A 23,832-nucleotide genomic window follows, 5' to 3' on the forward strand; every position below is an offset into this window, starting at 1 on the left:
CCATTCAATAAGATTATGGCTGATCTTCTATCTCATTTCCGCTTTCCTGCACTATTCTTATATTCCTTGATTCCCTTAATATTCAAAAATCTACCGATCTCTGTCTTGAATATACTCAACAACTAAGTCTTCACAGCTCTCAGGGGTAGAGGATTCCAAAGATTCACCACCCTCTGATTGAAGAAATTTCTCCTCATCTCAGTCCTAAATGGCCGACCCCTTATTCTGAGACTGTGACCCCTGGTTCTAGACTCCCCAGCCCGGGGAAACATCCTCCCTGCATCTATCCTGTCAAGCCCTGTAAGAATTTTGTATGTTTCAATGAGATCACCTCTCATTCTTCTAAACTCCAGAGAATATAGGCCTAGTCTACCCAACCTCTTCTCATAGGACAATCCCCCCATCCCAGGAACCAGTCTGGTGAACCTTCGTTGCACTCCCTCTATGGCAAGTATATCCTTCCTTAGGTAAGGAGACCAAAACTGTACACAATACTCCAGGTGTGGTCTTACCAGGGCCCTATATAATTGCAGTAAGACGTCTTTACTCTTATACTCAAATCCTCATGTAATAAAGGCCAACATACCATTTGCTTTCCTAATTGCTTGCTGTACCCGTATGTTAACTTTCAGTGATTCGTGTACAAGGATGCCCAGATCCCTCTGAACACCAGCATTTCCCAATCTCTCACCATTTAAAAAACACTCTGCTTTTCTATTTTTCCTACCAAAGTGGATAACTTCACATTTCTCCACATTATATTACATTTGCCATGTTCTTGCCCATTCACTTAGCCTGTCTATATCCCCTTGAAGCCTCCTTGCATCCTCTTCACAACTTACATTCCCACCCAGCTTTGTATCATCAACAAACTTGGATATATTACATTTGGTCCCCTCATCCAAATCATTGATGTAGATTGTGAACAGCTGAGGCCCAAGCACTGATCCTTGCGATACCCCACTAGTTACAGCCAGCCAACCCGAAAATGACCCGTTTATTCCTACTCTCTGTTTTCTGTCCATTAACCAATCCTCAATCCATGCTAGTATATATATTACCCCCAATCCCACAAGCCCTCATTTTGTTTAATTACCTCTTGTGTGGCACCTTATCGAATGCCTTCTGAAAATCCAAATACACCACATCCACTGATTCCCCCTTATCTATTTTGCTAGTTACCACCTCAAAAAACTCTAAAAGATTCATCAAACACGATTTCCCTTTCATAAATCTGTGTTAACTCTGCCCAATCCTATTATTATTTTCTAAGTGCCCTGTTACCACGTCCTTAATAATAGATTCTAGCATTTTCCCTACTATTGATGTCAGGCTAACTGGTCTGTAGTTCCCCACTTTTTCTCTCCCTCCTTTCTTAAATAGTGGGGTTACATTTGCTACCTTCCAATCCACGGGAACTGTTCTAGAATCTATGGAATATTGGAAGATGACAACCAATGCATCCATTATCTCTATAGCCACCTCTTTCAAAGCCCTAGGATGTAGGCCATCAGGTCATGGGGATTTATTGGCTTTCAGTCCCATTAATTTCTCCAGTACTAGTTTTTTACTAATACTAATTTCTTTCAGTTCCTCATCCTCGCTAGACCCTTGGTTCTCCACTATTTCCAGGAAGTTTTTTGCATCTTCTTCTGTGAAGACAGACACAGAGGCCTAGAAATTCAGTTGCGTTTGCGCCCAATTAGGGCCGGAAGTTGCGTCGCGCCCGAAATTAGGTGGGCCCTAACATCATCGGTGTGCGCAGTGCCCCGGTACCGCCCGAAACCACGCCGATCCCCATCTTCAGTAGCGGCCGCCTCTTCCGTGGCGGGCGCTAACAACATCGGGAGACCGGGTCCTTACTGCAGCCTCAGCGGCACAAGTTAAGGTGGAGGTGCCGCACCTCCTTCCCCGGCCTCCTCCACCCCCCCCCCCGCGGCATTGCCGGCTGGTTTCCGTGGAGCCCGGCACTTCTCCGTTGTGCCGGGCTCTTTTGCCGGCACTTGCAATTGGGGCTCCGGCCGTTGCAGGCACCTCCCCCTTAAGAGAAGGGGGAGGCCTGCAGTACAGCAGCCTGCCGCACCGCATCGGGTGGCGCAGCGGGACCGGGAGCGCTGAAATTCACTTTCAGCGCCCCAAGCAGGGTGGACACACCCTGTACCAGCGCCCGGTTCCGCTTTGGGGCGCTGAAAGTGAATATGGGGCGGGCACAACTGGCTCCGCGGCGGGCGCAAAATTTTCGGCGCAAACGTGCTGGTGGGGCTATACCCAATTTCTAGGCCAGAGTATTTGTTTAAATTCACTGCCATTTCCTTATTCCCCATTATAATTTCTCCCATCTCAGCCTGTAAGGGACCCACATTTACTTTCGCTAATCTTTTCCTTTTTACATATCTATAGAAGCCTTTACAGTCTGTTTTTATGTCTCTCACTAGTTTATTCTCATATTCTATCTTCCCTTTCTTTATCAATTTCTTGGCCCTCCTTTGCTGAATTCTAAAAACCTCCCAATCCTCACACTTACTACTCTTTTTGGCAACATTATAAGCCTCTTCCTTTGATCTAATATTATCTTTAACTTCTTTTGTTAGCCACGGTTGGACCACTTTTCCTGTGGGGTTTTTGTGCCTTAAAGAATTATATATTTGTTGTAAATTATGTATTAATTCTTTAAATGCTAGCCATTACTTGTCTAACATCATACCTTTTAATGTAGTTTCCCAATCTACCTTAGCCAACTTGCCTCTCATACCTACTTAGTTTGCTTTGTTTAGATTTAAGACCCTAGTTTCGGATTTAACTGAATCACTTTCAAACTCAATATAAAGTTCTATCATATTATGATCACTCTTCCCTAAAAGCCCCTTTACTAAAAGGTTATTAATTAACCCTTTCTCATTGCACAATACTGGATCTAAAATAGCCTGTTCCCTAGTTGGTTCCTTAACATACTGATCCAGAAAACTATCTTGCATACATTCCATGAATTTGTCCTCCACACTATTCCTGCAAAATTTGATTTGCCTAGTCTATATGTAGATTAAAGTCCCCCATGATTACTGTATTACCCTTGTTACATGCGCCTCTAATTTCCTGATTTATACTCTGCCCTACATTACATCTACTGTTTGGGGGCCTATAAACAACTCCCACCAATGTTTTTTGCCCCTTGCTGCTTCTTAGCTCCACCCAAACTGATTCTACTTCTTGATTTTCAAAGCTAAAATCCTTTCTACTATCTTTATCCCATCCTTTATTATCAGGGCTACCCCTCCTTTTCCATTTTGCTTATCTCTTCTAAACGTTAAGGGGGAGAAATTGGGTATAGCCTCGTTTGGGGCGCTAGTTCTGGCGAAGCGCAAAGCCTAGCGCCAGTTGCAATTTAGCGCCACCTGGCGCGATATTGGGTCATTGCGCCCCTGAGGGTGATTGCGGCGCTAAAGCAGGTGCTGCACGAGACTCTTAAGGCGCTAACCCGGGGGCGCAACCCAATTTAGTGGTGGGGGGGGCGCAGCGCAGGTGCTTTCAATAATCAGTTTCCCTGAGACACACTGGGGCCGGCCAGCTCTTAAAGGGGCAGGTCAATTGGCATCACCAGACACACTCACTGCCTTGTAGGCCTTCAAAGCGGTAGGAGCCTACCTGTGGCGCAACAGCCAAGCAAGAAATGGAAAGGGTGAGGCAGTGGGCGGAACGCCTCACTGATGGGGCATTGGATGCTTTGGTTGGCACAGTGGAATCAAGGCCAAGGAAGATGGTCGGAATGTGATTTATGTTTTGGACAGTCTCCCGGGTGTGAGAGGCAGTTATGTGTCAGTGTATTAGTTTTGCTTTCTGTTGCCATAGCTTTCTCATGTTTGAAGGAACCACATTTTGTGTAATGAAACACTTTCTTCATTTACAATGGCCATGCCTTCTATTTACATGCATCTTGCCCTTCACAGGCTTGGGGGTATCAGACCGGTTCCATTCCTGTTCTTGGAATGGCAGCAAGCATTCCGTGAGAGGGGCCCAGAAGCTACTTCTGATCAGCCTCTGATGCGCAGCCTGAGAAGAGCCACTCGCGTAGAAGTTCAGGCCAGCAGGCATCTTCTCAGCCACCGATAGAGATGTCCTGCACCTTATCTGAGGCTGCAGATCTGGCTGAAGCAGCTGGCACAGCTCAGTCACCACCTCCTGTCTAAATCGCAGCCTTCTGACACACTGCTCCTCTGGCATGTTCATGTAGGAAAACTGCTGTCGGAAAACCCTGCCAGCGTAAGGTCTTCTGTGGTGACGTCTGTTGGCCCTCCTCCGTCTGGCCATGCCCGCCCCCCTCTCCCAGCGTCTCAGTGCACTTTCCAGATGAAGTTTCGATAGTTATATAAAAAGAAAAAGGGTGGCTAAAGTAAATGTTGGTCCCTTAGAGGATGAGACCGGGAAATTAATGGTGGGAAACATGGAGATGGCAAAAACGCTGAACAATTATTTTGTATCAGTCTTTATAGTAGAGGACACTAAGAATATCCCAACACTGGACAAACAGGGGGCTCTAGGGGGGGAGGAACTAAATACGATTAAAATCACTAAGGAAGTGGTACTTGGTAAAATAATGGGACTCAAGGCGGATAAATCCCCTGGACCTGATGGCTTGCATCCTAGGGTCTTGAGGGAAGTGTCGGTAGGGATTGTGGATGCATTGGTAATAATTTTCCAAAACTCCCTGGACTCAGCAAAGGTCCCGGCAGATTGAAAAACTGCTAATATAACACCCTTATTTAAAAAGGGTAGTAGGCAGAAGGCTGGAAACTATAGACCTGTTAGCCTAACATCTGTGATTGGTAAAATGTTAGAGTCCATTATTAAGGAGACAGTAACGGGACATTTGGATAAACATAATTTAATAGGACAAACTCAGCATGGTTTCATGAAGGGGAAGTCATGTTTGACAAATTTGCTTGAGTTTTTTGAGGAAGTAACATACAGGGTGGATAAAGGGGAACCAGTGGACGTAGTGTATTTAGACTTCCAAAAGGCATTTGACAAGGTGCCACACAAAAGATTATTGCTCAAGATAAAAAATCACGGGATTGGGGGTAATATTCTGGCGTGGGTGGAGGATTGGCTCTCTAACAGAAAGCAGAGAGTTGGGATAAATGGTTCATTCTCAGATTGGCAACCAGTAACTAGTGGTGTTCCGCAGGGGTCAGTGCAGGGTCCCCAACTCTTTACAATCTATATTAACGATTTGGAGGAGGGGACCGAGTGTAACATATCAAAGTTTGCAGATGATACAAAGATGGGGCGGAAAGTAGTGAGTGAGGAGGACATAAAAAACCTGCAAAGGGACATAGACAGGCTAAGTAAGTGGGCAGAGATTTGGCAGATGGAATACAATACTGGAAAGTGTGAGGTTATGCACTTTGGCAGGAAAAATCATAGAGCAAGTTATTATCTTAATGGCAAGAAACTGGAAAGTACTGTAGTACAAAGGGATCTGGGGGTCCTGGTGCACAAAACTCAAAAAGTTAGTATGCAGGTGCAGCAAGTGATCAAGAAGGCCAATGGAATGTTGGCTTTTATTGCTAGGGGGATGGAATATAAAAACAGGGAGGTATTGCTTCAGTTGTACAAGGTATTGGTGAGACCGCACCTGGAATACTGCATACAGTTTTGGTGTCCATACTTAAGAAAAGACATACTTGCTCTCGAATCAGTACAAAGAAGGTTCACTCGGTTAATCCCGGGGATGAGGGGGTGGTCATATGAGGAGAGGTTGAGTAGATTGGGACTCTACTCATTGGAGTTCAGAAGAATGAGAGGCGATCTTATTGAAACATATGAGGTTGTGAAGGGACTTGATTGGGTGGATGCGGTGAGGATGTTCCCAATGATGGGTGAAACTAGAACTAGGGGGCATAATCTTAGAATAAGGGGCTGCTCTTTCAAAACTGAGATGAGGAGAAACTTCTTCACTCAGAGGATGGTAGGTTTGTGGAATTTGCTGCCCCAGAAAGCTGTGGAAGCTACATCATTAAATAAATTTAAAACAGAAATAGATAGTTTCCTAGAAGTAAAGGGAATTAAGAGTTACGGGGAGCGGGCAGGAAATTGGACATGAGTCTAGGTTCGGAATGGTCATGGCCCTGTGGGTAGTGGAGTGGGCCCAGGGGCCGTGTAGCCTGGTTCTGCTCCTACTGTGTCCTAATTCTGTGTTAGATTTCAGGAGATGGTTTTATTCCTGTTCCTGGCTGGGGTGGAGATCGCCTTTACAGAAGGTAAGTACTGTAGAAAATATAGGGACAGAGTGATCTCCTGGAAGAATTTTGATCGCCTAGATGGGTCGGAGAGGAATTTCCCAGATTTTTTTCTCCCAAATTGGCCATTGGGTCTTTTATCTGGTTTTTCGCCTCTCCCGGGAGATCACATGGGTTCGGGTGGATGGAGAGTGATAGAAGATTTGAGGTTAGGATCAGATCAGCCATGATCTTATTGAATGGTGGAGCAGGCTCGAGGGGCCAATTGGCCTACTCCTGCTCCTATTTCTTATGTTCTTATGTTCTTATTCAGCAGCAGGACGTTCCCCTCCAATGCAGCCCCCATAATAAGTGCCCACAGGAAGGTTCCCCGTTGTCAAGGCTCACCAACAGCAAGGTGATGGTCAGAAGGCTGAAGATCGTCTGCCTGCGTTGGCTCAGTGGTCAAATGGCTCTCAGTGTGCAGCTCAACAACTCTTTGTAGCTCTCAAGGAAGTTGTGCACCAAAAATGGCTGCCGCTTTTAAACCACACCAGTCCCCTTTAAATAACGCTCCTCCAGCCCGAGAGCGACTTGGTAAGGTCCAGGTAAGCTGTCACTATTAGCGCCAGGCGCTATGGAGGGGGGCGCCACTGAATTTTCAGTCCGGGGCGCCCAAAAGGCGTTGCACACTCAAATGACATCATAATCAGCCTGCGCCCATGAGCGGGCGCTAAGATTTAGCGCCGGCGCTAAATGCATGCTCAATATGGGGCGAGGCGCTAGGCGCCTTGCGCCCGCCCGGAAATTGGCTAACGCCCCACTTCTCGGCCTCTTTAGGCGTTAATCGGTGGCGCAACCAACTGAATTTCTCCCCCTAAGTATCCTGGAATATTTAGTTCCCAACCTTGGCCACTTTGCAATCATGTCTCCGTTATGGCTATTAGATCAAACCTGTTCATTTCTATCTGCGCTATTAATTCATCTATTTTGTTGCGAATGCTTCATGCATTCAGATATAAGTGCCTTTAGCTTTGACTTATTTCTATTTTTCCCTGATGTCACCTTAGTCAGTGATGCCCTATTATCTTTGTTACTCCCTCTGTCCCTTCCTGACCCATTCTGCTTATTTTTACCCAAAATACAAATGAGACTCCAACTACATCATCATAGCCTAACTGCTATTTTAACTTGTAGCATTTGTGGCTTTCCCACCAGGCCACCCTAGTGGGGTCAAAAGAGGCCTAAACAGGTAAGTTTCCAACACATGTTTCACTTTCTTTAAGGGGCGAGGAGGAGCAGGACATTGCACTCCCACCGCCAGCCAGCTGCTGCTTCCCACCGGTTTCGGCCAGGCTCGGAAGTTAAAATCACCTCATTTAGGACAGGTTGCCGTCCACTTGGGCCTCCGCCTCTCCGATTGCTGCCCCGAGTTAAAATCGGGGCTATAGTGTTTGGTCACTTGCTTGATACAGGTGAGCACTGCAGATGGCCTGATGTGGCAGATGTTCCCTGATGTGGCCGGAATGGACCTGGCACCTTGAAGCTTTCATGCTGTGGTGACCTTTACTTCTATTGGAAGAGCCATCCCATTCCAGATGTTATCTGTAGTTCTTTTTGCAGCAGATAGTACAGCTGTGTAGCAGCCTGTCTTGTGAAGCTGAGCAGGTGAAGACCGGCTTCCTCTGACAGGTCTGGGTGTGTGGAGAGATTGATAAATGTGCATCCCGGCCAGTAAAGTGTGCAGATAAAACATGCATTTGTTGGCCTGTAGAGACTCAGCTTCCTCACCAAAATCACGGCAACCCACAAAGCAATTCCCATTCTCAGCCCTTTGTATGATGCTTTTTAAATAACAGCAGCACCCGTTAGTAATGAAGAAAAATATTGACAGAAAAAAAAACAAATGCAAAAATGGAGATGAACAAGCAAGACCCACTAGTACTTGAAATGAAATGCAGTAAAATATATCAACAAACAGAAAAATACATTTAACAGTAACTCAAACTGTGATCTCTGAAGCCTGCCTGAATAAGCCAGAAGGCTGATTTTAACCCCCGACTGCCCGGCAGGAATGGTGCAGGCAGGGGGTAAAGTTGCGACTCTAGCCACCCCACATCCTTCCTGCCCCCACCCATCTTTTTAACCGACCTGTTTGTAGCTGAGATTCAGGCGCCCACCACAGGCAACCTGGGACCTAATTAAAAGGTCAAAGTCGTGTTCCAGTGACATCATACCTGCTTCCACTGCATTTTAACTCAAATTCACAGATGTTCCATCCACTTGTGGACTTACAACAACAACAACAGCAAGAACAAGAGCAACAACAACTTGGGGGCGAAATTCGGTACCTTAGTGTCTCCAGTTAGCGCCTGGCGGGGGCATTAACGGGGCACTGAGGCAGTAACGTCATAGCGAGGCGAATCCAGTGCCACACGCTAAATCAGGCCTCCCATAGTGCCGCAGCTACGAGTTAGCATTGGGGACTTCAGCACCTGGTAGATCGTGACATCAGTAAGTGTGCAACCTTCACTGGGTGCCCGATCTGCAAAATTCATTGTTACCCCCTGCCTTAGCGCCTCGTCCCAACAGTGACAGGGAGAGGAGGCATCAAGCAGTCGGTAGCCGACTCCGTGGGCGCTACTTAAAGGGATCATGAGTAATGAGTTGCAGCTCTCAGGTTAGTGCTGTTTCACTGTTTCCTTGTCAGTTTGACATTGTGCAACAGTTTAAATCAGTCATTTAAAAGGTTGTTTAGTCTCCGGAGTGTTGTGGCTACTAAAAATTAGTTACATTTATTCTCACAACATATCAAAATGCTACACTTGGTTACATTAATGGGGCCTGTACTGACAGTCGACCGCACCCTCCAGGATCAATGGTGGAGGGAGCGCAGGCAGCGAGAAAGATTGGAACATGTGGCCAGAGGAGGAGGGCCATCAGGACTCTCAACAGGAGGCCTTACCCTCTGAGGGTATTCCGACAGCACTTCTCCTACCTCCAATTAAGCGAGGAGCAGTGTATTAGAAGGCTTCGCTTCACCAAAGAGGTGGTCACAGAACTCTGCCACCTCCTGCAACCAGACCTCGAGTCTCAGATCAGGATGATCATGGCTCTCCCAGTGGCAGTCAAGGTCACCGTCGCCCTCAATTTCTTCGCCAGCGGATCCTTCCAATCTGCAACAGGAGGCATAGCTAACATCTCGCAGTTCACCGTCCATCGCTGCATCTGGAAGGACACAGAGGCTCTCTACAGAAGGAGAAGGGACTACATTTCCTTCCCTATCACCAGAGAGAAGCATGACGAGCGTGCATGTGGCTTTGTGAGGATAGTCGGCTTCCCCATGGTGCAGGACACCATTGACTGCACCCACGTGGCTTTGTGGGCACCGCATAACAATCCTGACATCTTCTGTAACTGCAAAGGCTATCATTCACTTAATGTGCAGTTGGTGTGCGACCACAGACAGCGAATCCTCAATGTCAATGCCCGCTATCCTGGCAGCAGCCACAATGCCTTCATCCTGCACCAGACTGGTGTGCCAGCACTCTTACAGCCACTACATCAAGCTCGTGGCTGGCTGGTCAGAGACAAGGGCTATCCGCTCTCCACCTGGCTCATGACTCCCCTCCTCAACCCCAACACTCCTTCCCAGCACTCATATAATGAGAGCCATGTCGCCACCAGGAACATCATCGAGCAGACCATCGGGGTGCTCAAGCAACGGTTCCACTGCCTTGATCGCTCGGGAGCAGCCCTCCAATACTCAGCTGAGTGGGTGTCCCATTTCATCATCGTCTGCTGCACGCTCCACAACTTGGCCATCATGAGGGCCCAGCCCTTGCCACCAGGGATTGCGGGACCACCTCAGGGGGAGGAGGAGGGAGAGGAGGAGGACGAGGAGTAAGAGGAAGATGAGGAGGATGAGGAGGAGGAGGAGGAACAGGACCGAGGGAGGAGGCAGCCACTGAATCATCCTTCTGGAAGAGCGGTCCATGACCGCCTCATCAGACTGCGGTTCCAATAAATTCTACCCCAGACCCCCGTTGCTCACCACATCCCCATCATTCCATCCCTGTTGCAGGCCATATCACAGCGCAAAGCTGAAATGAGACACACCACAAAATAATTCAAACTGAATTAATACATTTTTCAATAATCAGTTAACACATACTTACAATAACAATATTAACTATTCACCCTGTGCCTTTGCCTAATCTAGTGCTCCTACAAAGTGTTGGCCCAGTGGCTGCAGCAGGGCTGGTGGAAGGCTGCTGAGTGTCCATACGGGAGACTTCAGATGACCTTGCAGGACGCCCTTGACCAGCTCTGGGCCTGGAAGGCCCGGCTGTAGACTGCACCACCTCAGCATGGGCGGCAGCTGTCTGGGCTGGCTGGATGACAGGCAGCGACAAGAGCAATGGCAGAGTGCCAGCAGTGGCAGCAGGAATGCTGTCATCCTGAGAGAGGACAGCAGGTTCCTGCTCCACTGACTCACTGTCACTCCCCCTGGGGCAGCACCTCAGCATCCCTAACAATCTATTGGAGCACAGATTGCTGGCCTGCTGTGACATCGTGAAAGCCCCGGTCGACGGTGGTAGACCCAGCCACAATGGCAGCAGTCAGAGCTTGCGTGGCATCAAGCTGAGACTGCATGAGAGCCGTCTGAGACTCGATGGCACCAAGCATAGACTGCATTACAGCACTAAGATGTTGCTTTGCTTCTGCCTGTGCTGCAATGGAAGCTGCCAGGTCACCCATCACACACGGCATCAGGTCTGGGTCGCCATGGTCTCTCTGGGAGTCGACCATCCTTTGCAGACTGGAAATGATGGGCTCCATGATGCGTGCAGGAATGTTGGCGAGAGAGTAGGATGGACAATTGGGGTTGCTGCTCGTAAGGAGGCTGCGATGAGTGCCTCGATGGGCCCTTCAGATGATGCCAAGAGAGGCACAGTGGGAGTCAAGCCTGGGACAGGTGGAAGGAGAGTAAGAAGGTCGAGGAGTACTGAAGGGTTGGGTTAGGGATTTGGGTGGGCAGAGTACTTGAGAGGGGAGAAATGAAAGGATGCATGACAACAGGAGAGAGGGGTCTAGTAGGGGTAAAGAGAAAAGAAGTAAAAAAAAGAGGGCGATAAAAGTGGAAATAAAAGTGATGGGCTCGGGTCCGAAGCAGCAGCCAAAATGCGCATGTGAATGAACACAAATGAACAGCAAAACCTAACAGCTCCTCAAGCTGTATAAAAGGGGGCTCTCAACTGCAGCTCACTGGATCACAGGATCTTTTGTTGTTTGGATTGCCAACTTCCGTAAGCAAGATCTGCTGTATGAAGACCAATTTCAGTGACTGTGGATTGCATCTTGCCTCATTGAAGGTCCAATAAAAAGCTGCAAATATTGAGTGTTTCCAGCTTTCATATCATGACTTCTACACTGTTATTGCCTTATTATGGGAGCCATTCTTGCTGCATTTTTTTGAATGGAGCAAGACCTTGAGGAGCAGCAGCAATCTCAGCATTCACCACCAGCATCTGAGTATCACAGAATACATCAGCTGAGGAGCAGGCCGTACCCAGCACACAAGGTCTACAGGCCAAGAGTCACCTTCGTGGAAATAACTGTGGAGCAGTGCAAGAGGAGGGTGCGTTTTTCCAGGGAGGCTGTCGCAGACCTCTGCAACATCCTGCAACATGACCTGTTGCATACTGGACCAGGGGAGCCTGCCTTCCCCAGGGACCAGGGGAGCCTGCCTTCCCCAGGGACCAGGGGAGCCTGCCTTCCCCATGGACCAGGGGAGCCTGCCTTCCCCAGGGACCAGGGGAGCCTGCCTTCCCCATGGACTAGGGGAGCCTGCCTTCCCCATGGACCAGGGGAGCCTGCCTTCCCCAGGGACCAGGGGAGCCTGCCTTCCCCAGGGACCAGGGGAGCCTGCCTTCCCCATGGACCAGGGGAGCCTGTCTTCCCAATGGACCAGGGGAGCCTGCCTTCCCCATGGACCAGGGGAGCCTGCCTTCCCCAGGGACCAGGGGAGCCTGCCTTCCCCATGGACCAGGGGAGCCTGCCTTCCCCGGGGACCAGGGGAGCTTGCCTTCCCCATGGACCAGGGGAGTCTGCCTTCCCCATGGACCAGGGGAGTCTGCCTTCCCCAGTGGACCAGGGGAGCCTGCCTTCCCCATGGACCAGGGGAGCCTGCCTTCCCCAGGGACCAGGGGAGCCTGCCTTCCCCATGGACCAGGGGAGCCTGCCTTCCCCGGGGACCAGGGGAGCCTGCCTTCCCCATGGACCAGGGGAGCCTGTCTTCCCCATGGACCAGGGGAGCCTGCCTTCCCCAGTGGACCAGGGGAGCCTGCCTTCCCCATGGACCAGGGGAGCCTGCCTTCCCCGGGGACCAGGGGAGCTTGCCTTCCCCATGGACTAGGGGAGTCTGCCTTCCCCATGGACCAGGGGAGTCTGCCTTCCCCAGTGGACCAGGGGAGCCTGCCTTCCCCATGGACCAGGGGAGCCTGCCTTCCCCATGGACCAGGGGAGCCTGCCTTCCCCATGGACCAGGGGAGCCTGCCTTCCCCAGGGACCAGGGGAGCCTGCCTTCCCCATGGACCAGGGGAGCCTGCCTTCCCCGGGGACCAGGGGAGCTTGCCTTCCCCATGGACCAGGGGAGTCTGCCTTCCCCATGGACCAGGGGAGTCTGCCTTCCCCAGTGGACCAGGGGAGCCTGCCTTCCCCATGGACCAGGGGAGCCTGCCTTCCCCAGGGACCAGGGGAGCCTGCCTTCCCCATGGACCAGGGGAGCCTGCCTTCCCCGGGGACCAGGGGAGCCTGCCTTCCCCATGGACCAGGGGAGCCTGTCTTCCCCATGGACCAGGGGAGCCTGCCTTCCCCAGTGGACCAGGGGAGCCTGCCTTCCCCATGGACCAGGGGAGCCTGCCTTCCCCGGGGACCAGGGGAGCTTGCCTTCCCCATGGACTAGGGGAGTCTGCCTTCCCCATGGACCAGGGGAGTCTGCCTTCCCCAGTGGACCAGGGGAGCCTGCCTTCCCCATGGACCAGGGGAGCCTGCCTTCCCCATGGACCAGGGGAGCCTGCCTTCCCCAGGGACCAGGGGAGCCTGCCTTCCCCATGGACCAGGGGAGTCTGCCTTCCCCGTGGACCAGGGGAGCCTGCCTTCCCCATGGACCAGGGGAGCCTGCCTTCCCCGAGGACCAGGGGAGCCTGCCTTCCCCATGGACCAGGGGAGCCTGCCTTCCCCAGTGGACCAGGGGAGCCTGCCTTCCCCATGGACCAGGGGAGCCTGCCTTCCCCATGGACCAGGGGAGCCTGCCTTCCCCATGGACCAGGGGAGCCTGCCTTCCCCATGGACCAGGGGAGCCTGCCTTCCCCATGGACCAGGGGAGCCTGCCTTCCCCATGGACCAGGGTAGCCTGCCTTCTCAGTGGGCCAGGGGAGCCTGTCTTCCCAGTGGCCCTCAAAGTCACCACTGCTTTGAATTTTAACACCAATGGAACCTTTCAATCAGCCACAGGGGACATCAGTTGCATTTCCCAGGCTGCAGTTCACAGCTGCATGAAGCAGGAGACCGAGGCCCTATTTGCCAGGGCTGAGCAGTACATCGTCTTCTCCACTGACCTCAGCAGTCAACAGGACAGAGCTCGTGGCTTTGCAGCAGTGTCTGGCTTCCCTCACATGCAGGGCATTATTGACGGTACACACATGGCCATCAGAGAACTGGAACATGAGGCAGCAACATTGGTCAACAGAAAGGCTATCACTCTATCAGTGTGGCTGATCAAAGGATTAACATCGCGCAGGTCTGTACAAGGTACCCAAGGAGCTTCTACAATGCTTTTATTCTCAGACAGTCCACCAACCCTGCTATTTGACTCTGGGAGGAGCGTGATAGGATGGATGGTTGGGGGGTCAAGAGATACTCCCTGCAGACTTGGCTGATGACACCTCTGCACAACCCCACCACGTCCAAGCAGCACAGATACAATTGAAGCCAGGGCACAGTCAGGATCCTTATAGAGCACCTGGTAGGACAGCGCAAGCAGAGGTTCAGACAGATCCCGTATGCCTTCTCAACTTGTCCTGCCACCTTCAATGATTTGTGTATGTGAACCCCCAGGTGTCTCTGTTCCTGCACCCCCTTTAAGATTGTAACATTTCGTTTATATTGCCTCTCCTCATTCTTCCTACCACATGTATCACTTCACACTTTTCTGAATTAAATTTCATCTGCCAAAAAGGTGTCCTATGCATGGAGGCAGAGGGCATGGCTGAGGTACTAAATGAGTACTTTGCATCTGTCTTCACCAAGGAAGAAGATGCTGCCAAAGTCATAGAGAAAGAGGAGGTAGTGGAGATACTGGATGGGATAAAAATTGATAAAGAGGAGGATCTAGAAAGACTGGCTGTAATTAAAGTAGATAAGTCACCAGGATCGGATGGGATGCATCCTAGGACGCTGAGGGAAGTGAAGGTGGAAATCGCAGAGGTACTGGCCATATCTTCCAATCCTCTTTAGATACAGGGGTGGTGCCAGAGGACTGGAGAATTGCAAATGTTCCACCCTTGTTCAAAAAAAGGGTGTACGGATAAACCCAGCAACTACAGGCCAGTTAGTTTAACCTTGGTAGTGGTGAAGCTTTTAGAAACGATAATCAGGGACAAAATTAACAATCACTTGGACAAGTGTGGCTTAATTAAGGAAAGTCAGCACAGATTTGTCAAAGGCAAATCGTGTTTAAATAATGTGATTGAGTTTTTTGATGAGGTAACAGAAAGGATTGATGAAGGCAGTGTGGTTGACGTGGTGTACATGGATTTCCAAAAGGTGTTTGATAAAGTGCCACATAATAGGTTAGCCAGCAAAGTTGAAGCCCATGGAATAAAAGGGACAGTGGCAGCATGGATACGAAATTGTCTAAGTGACAGGAAACAGAGAGTAGTGGTGAACGGTTGTTTTTCAAACTGCAGGAAGGTATACAGTGGTGTTCCCCAGGGGTCGGTACTAGGACCACTGCTTTTCTTGCTATATATTGGACTTAGGTGTACAGGGCACAATTTCAAAATTTGCAGATGACACAAAACTTGGAAGTATAGTGAACAGTGAGGAGGATAGTGATAGACTTCAAGAGGACATAGACAGGTTGGTGGAATGGGCAGACACGGGGAAGATGAAATTTAACGCAGAAAAGTGCGAAGTGATACATTTTGGTAGGACGAACAAGGAGAGGCAATATAAACTAAAGGGTACAATCCTAAAGGGGGTGCATGAACAGAGTGACCTGGGGGTGTATATGCACAAATTGTTGAAGGTGGCAGGGCAGGTTGAGAAAGCGGTTAAAACAGCATACAGGATCCTGGACTTCATAAATAGAGGCATAGAGTACAAAAGCAAGGAAGCTATGATGAAGCCTTATAAAACATTGGTTCGGCCTCAGCTGGAATATTGTGTCTAATTCTGGGCACCGCACTTTAGGAAGGATGCGAAGGCCTTTGAGAGGGTGCAGAAAAGATTTACAAGAATGGCTCCAGGGATGAGAGACTTCAGTTATATGGATAGACTAGAGAAGTTGGGGTTGTTCTAATTGGAACAGAGAAGGTTGAGCAGAGATTTGAAAGAGGTGTTCAAAATCATAATAGGTCTCGATAGAGTAGATAGAGAGAAGGGTCTCTATCTTTTGGCGGAAGGGTCGAGAACCAGAGGACACAGATTTAAGGTGGCTGGCAAAAGAACCAAAGGCTACATGAGAAATAACTTTTTTACGCAGCGAGTGGTTAGGATCTGGAATGCACTGCCTGAAAGGGTGGTGGAGGCAGACTCAATTGTGGCTTTCAAAAGGGATTTGGATAAGTACCTGAAGGAAAAACATCTGCAGGGCTACAGGGAAAGTCCAGGGGAGTGGGACTAGCTGAAGTGCTTTTGCAGAGAGCTGGCATGGACTCGACGAGCTGAATGGCCTCCTTCTGTGCTGTAACCATTCTGTGATTCTATGTGTCTGCCCAGTTCACCAGTCTATATCCTCCTGAAGTCTGTTACTATCCTCCTCACAGTTTACTACATTTCCAAGCTTTATGTCAGCTGAAATCTCTGGGGTGATTTTCTATGGGTCCTTCAGACACTAAGGAGCCTCTGAAATGGCCAAGGTGGGGTCGTGAGCTGAAACGCCGGTTTAACCAGTGTTTAGCGCAAGACGCCATCTTGGTAAAGGATTTGCAGCTTGCGCTAGGAATGGCTGCTCAGAGGATCGTTAAGGGGCTGATTGCCGCTTAAATTGCCTGCTAATGCTCATTAAAGAGGCTGTATGGCATTTTGGTGGATAGCGCTTAACCTAATGCCCTCTCCTAACAGCGACCAGCTGTTGGGAGTTAACAAGTCATTGCTGAGGATTTTGAGCGCTACTTAAAGGTACATCACCTTTTACTGTTCACTTGCTGCTGGAGGTTTGAAGAGGACTTTTGAAACACATCGGGAGACTTTATGGGACAGTTTGTCAAGACTTCACCAACACTCTATCAACATTTATTCTGGAAATTCTCTGAGGACTTCACATAAAAGATTCGGTGCTGAGCTACTCCACCTTATTTGACAGCTTATAGGAGTCTCCAGGAGAAAGGGAGTGCTTGGTCATGGGCATGCTGGGGGTCCCCCTTGATCCATAGGAGGAATGGGAGGAGGCCAGGCAGAGCAGCACCAGCTGCTGCAGGAGGGAGGGACAGGGGGTTGAGGCGGACTCCTTCCCCCCCACCCCCCCTGCGGGTACAGGACATCTCTCCTCCTCTGGACCTCCTCCATCAGGGCCTCTAGTGTCGCATCTGAGAAGCTGTGCACCATCTCCCTCAGTCCCTGCATCATCCTGAAACCTGTGTGTCAGCCAGCCCACTCCACACCTTCAGTGGAAGTGGAGCCCACATATACCGCTCCACGAAAATTGTGTCTAATCAGCACTTGAGTGGTAAACCTGCAGATGTCTGTTTTAGTGCCTCCAGGCAAGTTCAAATTATGGTAATCAGCAATTAGGACCAAAATGACAGGCTAAAACCAGACTTTCAAACAGGGGTATCTTATTAGCAGATCCCATTTAGCACCTGTTTTCACCCTTTCACCAAAATAAGCCCGTGAAAGTAAGCCCTGTGTACCCAAGCCCAGGTCATTAATATATATCAGAGAGCAGTGGTCCTAATACCGACCCCTGGGGGGCACCACTGTACACCTCCCTCCAGTCTGAAAAACAACCGTTCACCACTACCCTCTGCTTTCTGTCTCTTAGCCAATTTCGTAACCACACTGCCACTGGCCCTTTAATCCCGTGGGCATCAATTTTGCTAACAGATTATATTTATTATGTGGTACTTTATCAAATGCTTTTTGAATGTGCTGCTTTGTTAATGATGTTGTCTGCTATAAGCACTTAACAGCAGCTTTCAGGTCAAAGTAGAAAGCTCCGGCAGCTGTGACAACATCCAGTTAGAGACTTTAAGCATCCTTCAGGGGTCCTAATTACAAGTTGCTTACACACAGTTGCATCACTCTCTGCTGGCCCATAGGGCTTGGCAATATACCTTACACTTGAACTAACATCTTATTAAAAGTGATGGCAGTGGCATTATTTTGGGTGAACACCTGCCATAAAGTCTGTCAGATCATATACTGGCCATCGTTTATAGCAGGAACAATGTGTTCGCACGAGCTCTAAGCGGTTGGGTCTTATACAGTACCTCATACAGTTGTCTGTGTGAGGCCAGCAGTTTTCTTCTCATGGCTGGGTCCTGGCGGTCCTCATCTGTGTCCTCCCTCCAGCGAGGTCACTCCTGCACTAGCTCTGTAGCCCACTGGTGCTGAGTGTTTCACCACGTGCAGACCCCTCTTGTTCGCTATCATGCACATGTGGAGTGCCAGTGTCAAAGATGGTGCTTGGGAGTGTTAGAGCATCTGACAGTGCACCCTCAGAGGGAATCTCCAGTGCTTCCTGCTCTGCCTATGTGAGAATGATCATGTTGGGGACTCCTCCACCTGTCCTGTTCTGCTTCCTGGCATTATGCACAGTCCTATAGAAAGAAAGGGTGAGAGTGACTGAGTGTGTGTTGAAAAGATGACGGGAGATGTGTATGACTTGTGCATATAATGGATGTGTGGGGAAGAAAGATAGAAAGAGGATGGGGAGGTGTTGAATGCAAAGGGAAGTGTGTGTGATGTGAAGTGAGGAAGGAGTGGTTGGAACAGTTGGTGATTGTGCAAGTAGTTTAAAATCATGAAGGGTTTCGATAGAGTAAATAAAGAGAAATTGTTTCCAATGGCTGAAGGGTCAATAACCAGAGGGCACAGATTTAACGTGACTGGCAAAAGAACCAGAGGTGACATGAGGAAAAACTTTTTTATGCAATAAGTGGTTAGGACTTGGAACGCACTACCTGATAGGGTGGTGGATACAGATTCTGTTGTGTATGTACCTTCAAGAGAGAACTGTTTTACAGCTCCTGTATACTGTAGTACCGGCAGTGACCACACCTGTATATAAAGCCGGAGCAGGCTTCTGTACTTCAGTCTTGAGACTACTCTACTCTAGTAAACACCTGTTGATTGTTAAGTTACAGCCTCCGTGTAGTTCTTGGGGAAACATCCTATTTAAAGAATCACGGATCTAACAGTGGCGACGAGGTTGATTCGAATCTGCCTGCAACTCTGCATTTCCCGTCAAGGAGTCGCTCCGGGAGGACGGTGGAAGAAAATCGAGGCCAGAAGCACAGGCGTCGACCATGAGCAACCACCCAGCCATCCGGAAGCAAGTGAACATCGCAGGAGTGGCTGTTGAGAGCCACGATGATCCAGCAACAGACTGGCAACAGGTGCAGCGCACACCCTTCCCAGACAGCGGCGGCGGGAGCCGACTGATGGCGTAGAAAAGCCGAGCAGCGTCGATGGGGTAAGAGAGAGGGCGAAGTGCACAGGGCGCGGCCGGGGGTTAAAGAACCAAGTGGCGTCGAGGAAAAACAAGCAGAGAGAGAGAGGGTAAAGCAGCAGCCGGGTTCAGGACCGAGCGACGGCAACGGGAAAGGCGCACAGGAGAACGTGCAGAGCACAGCCAGGGCTCAAGGGCTGAACCGCAGCCACGGAGAAGAAGGGAGAGCGCGGGAGACGCCATTTTTTTTTGAAGCCACAGCGGAGAAGAAGGGCGAGCGCGGGAAGGAAGGAAAGCGCGGGAGACGCCATTTTGTTCCCGCGGAGAAGAAGGGAGAGCGTGGGAGACGCCATTTAGACAGTTAAATTACACCCAGGGATGGCGAAGAATGGCAGTATCACGGCGTTCGACAAGGAAGTCGAAGATTGGGCGACATATGTGGAATGCATTGAGGTGTACTGCAGGGTGAATAAAGTGCCAGATGCTAGGAAAGCACTGGTTTTGTTAAATTCCATGGGTGCAAAAACGTATGGCTTACTGCGAAACCTGATAACCCCAGAGAAGCCCGTGGAGAAGAATTTCGAAAGCATAGTAGAAATCCTACAGGACCACTTAAGCCCCACACCGCTGCTGATAGCAGAAAGATTTAAGTTCCACAAAAGGAACCAGCATAAAGACGAAAGTAATGCTGAGTACTTAACGGAACTGCGCAAGTTATCGAAACACTGCCAGTTTGGAGTGGGACTGCCAGTTTGGAGTGGGACTATCAGATACGTTAAGGGACAAGTTTGTGTGTGGGCTTCAAAGTGAAGGAACCCAGAAACGGCTTTTATCAGAAAAGGATCTTACGCTGGACAAGGCTTTCAGCATGGCAGTATCACACCAAGCAGCCACACGGGGCGCTGCAGAGATACAACGGAGACCGCAAGAATACGGCACCAATGAAATGTCATATGGAGCAGGGAAGTGTTATCGCTGCGGCAGAACAACACACGATCAGAAGGATTGTTGGTTCAAGGACCAAGTGTGCAGACAATGTGGAAAAACAGGACACATAGCAAGAGTCTGCAGGTCAGGGAAGAAAACCAACAGCAAGAAATCTCCACAGGAGAAGTACAAAAAGGTACATAAGGTGATGGACAGTAGTTCAAACGAACGGGGAAATGATACAGACTCTGGAAGCAAGGAGCTGGGTTGTCTGAAACTACATAAGGTAACCAAAATGGAGGATCACCAGACTATCTGGGTCACACTCAAGATAGACGGAGTCCAAGTGAAAATGGAATTGGACACTGGATCAGCCCTAACAGTCATAAACCAAAGGGACTACAAGCGGCTATTTCCACATATACCCTTGAAAGCTACAGAGATTGTCTTGAAGACGTACACGGGGCAAAAAGTCTACCCCAAAGGAAAAATAAGGGTGAAAGTGATATACAAAGGCCAGGAAATACCTAAAATGGACCTATATGTATTGCCAGATGGAGGGCCACCACTACTAGGACGTGAATGGATCCGGAAGATACAATTAGATTGGCATTCCATACAGGCACTGAAGGTTGAGGCCAAAAAGGATGACGACGCCACACCTGGACGACTGTCAAAAATGCTAACTGATGCACAAGAAGTGTTCCAGGAGGGACTCGGAACACTAAAAGGCATAACAGCAACGATTAAAATAGAGGAAAATGCAAGTCCAAAGTTTTTTAAGGCCTTATGCGATCCGACCAGCCGTTGAAGCAGAGCTGGAAGGGTTGGAACGTTCAGGAGGACTGTCCAAAGTAGACTGGAGCAAGTGGGCTACACCCATCGTCCCTGTAATGAAGAGGTCGTTGAGCAATATGCCTGGGGAACCAAAGAAGGTCCGCATCTGTGGGGATTTTAAGGTGACAGTGAACCCAGTCCTTCACACGGTACAATATCCGCTTCCACGGATTGAGGATATTTTCGCCTCGCTATCTGGAGGTAAACGCTTCACCAAAATTGATCTGGCCCAGGCGTACTTGCAAATGGAGGTAGAAGAAGCCTCGAAACAATACCTCACGATCAACACTCATAAAGGTCTCTATCAATACAACTGACTGGTGTTCGGGGTAGCATCAGCTCCGGCTATTTGGCAAAGGGCAATGGAACAAGTCCTGCAAGGGATTCCAGGGACCCAGTGTTATTTGGACGACATCCTGGTCACGGGCGAAAATGACAGTGATCACCTCGCCAACCTGGAGAAGGTGCTCACTGGATTAAAGGAATATGGGCTACGAGCTAATCGCCACAAGTGCGAGTTTTTCCAGAAGCAGATCTCATATTGTGGCCACGTCATCGATGAAGAGGGGTTACATAAGTCCCCTGAAAAGATTGAGGCAGTAGTCAAGGCTCCAGCACCGGAAAATGTGTCACAACTGAGGTCGTTCCTCGGGCTGGTAAACTACTACCGTAAGTTCTTACCAAATTTGTCTACAGTAGTACACCCATTGAATACCCTACTGCAAACGGGGGTACCATGGAAGTGAAATGACGAATGTAAACGAGCTTTCCAGAAGTGCAAAGAATTGATCACATCAAAAGAGGTGTTGGCCCATTTCAACCCAGCACTACCAATTCGGTTGGCATGTGATGCATCACCCTATGGTATTGGAGCGGTGCTGTCGCACAAATTCCCAGACGGGTTGGAGAGGCCAGTAGCCTTTGTGTCTCGGTCACTAACCTCAGCCGAGCGCAACTACGCCCAGATCGACAGGGAGGTCCTCAGCCTAGTATGGGGAGTAAAAAAATTCAACCACTATCTGCATGGGCAGAAGTTCACCTTGCTGACTGACCACCAACCACTTGTCTCCATCTTTAATCCAAAGAAGGGCGTTCCGGTGATGACTGCACAACGGTTACAAAGATGGTCCCTTTTTCTAGGGGCAAACCAATATGAAATAGAATACAAAGGCACGAAACAGCATGGAAACGCTGATGGGCTATCACGCTTGTCAGTGCCTACTGTGGAGGAAGCACCAGCAGTGGACCCTATTGAGATATTTTATTCGTCAATAATTGAACGATTGCCAGTAACTAACGCGGATATAGAGAAGGAGACCCGCAATGATCCGACACTGTCTCGTGTATATGATTTGACGGTGAGGGGATGGCCAACACATGGCGACTCACTGTTGCCAGCATTCTCATCCAGAAGAGAACAGCTGTCAGTATGCCATGGGACAGTGATGTGTGGATCCCGAGTGGTAATTCCATCCAAGTTAAGGGAGAGAATGCTCAATGAGCTTCACGAAGGTCATCTGGGAGGGGTAAAAATGAAAAGCCTTGCTAGGGCTTATGTGTGGTGGCCGGGGATTGATCAACAAATCGAGGACCTAACCAAGAGCTGCTCAGGATGCCAGAAGGTCCAAAATGCACCACCACATGCCCCTCTACACCCATGGGAGTGGCCCTCCTCTCCATGGCAATGGGTGCATATTGATTTTGCTGGTCCATTCATGGACTCAATGTTCTTAATAGCAGTGGATGCGCACTCGAAATGGCCTAAGGTGATAAAAATGTCCTCAACCACTACAGAGAAAACGATTGCAGTCCTACGGACCATATTTGCCAGGAACGGCTTGCCAGAGCAGATTTGCTCTGATAATGGACCAGTTTGTGTCCGAAGAATTTCGGAAATTTATGAGAAGGAATGGGGTAAGGCATTACACATCCGCCCCGTATCATCCAGCCACAAATGGATTGGCTGAGAGGTTCGTACAAACCTTTAAAAAGGCGATAAAGGCCATGTGCGATGATGAAATTCCACTGCAGCATAAGGTGGACAATTTCCTGTTAGCCTACAGAAATGCAACACATGCAGTTACCAACCAGACCCCGGCCATGATGTTCTTTAACCGAAGGTTGAGATCTCGTCTGGATTTGCTCAGACCAAATGTGTGAAGAAATGTTGAGGATAAACAATTCCAGCACATCAATGAGAAGCCGACAAGGAGCTTCAATGCAGGACAACCAGTCTTGGCCCATGGCTACCGAACAGAGAAATGGCAACCCGGAACGATATGCACACGGCAGGGGCCATTAATGTACACAGTGGATGTCGGGGAGAACACTGTGAGATGCCACGTCGACCAGATCTTAGCGTCACAGGAACGAGTCAACCCCATGTCTTGCGTACCTGGGGATGAACCCGACATACCGGTAGCCTCTGCCTCAGAAACAGTAGCAGTGGAAACTGATGAACTAACCGATGAAAAGGGGCCAGAATCGCCTCCGCACCAAGAACAAGAACCTCAGGGAAGGCGCTATCCAGAAAGGATCAGGAAGCCACCCTAAAGACTGAATTTATAAATGGACTATTTTCAGTTAATGTTGCATGTTAAAAATGTTAATTGTTAAATGAAGGTTATGGTACTGTTAATCTAAAAGGGGAGGAATTGTTGTGTATGTACCTTTAAGAGAGAACTGTTTTACAGCTCCTGTATACTGTAGTACCGGCAGTGACCACACCTGTATATAAAGCCGGAGCAGGCTTCTGTACTTCAGTCTTGAGACTACTCTACTCTAGTAAACACCTGTTGATTGTTAAGTTACAGCCTCCGTGTAGTTCTTGGGGAAACATCCTATTTAAAGAATCATGGATCTAACAGATTCAATAGTAGCTTTCAAAAGGGAATTGTATAAATACTTGAAGGAGAAAAAATTGCAGGGATATGGGGAAAGATCGGGGGAGTGGGA

The sequence above is a fragment of the Somniosus microcephalus genome, chromosome 3 (genome assembly GCF_052327205.1).
Source record: "Somniosus microcephalus isolate GS21.2 chromosome 3, FLI_Smic_1.0, whole genome shotgun sequence".
NCBI lineage: Eukaryota > Metazoa > Chordata > Chondrichthyes > Squaliformes > Somniosidae > Somniosus > Somniosus microcephalus.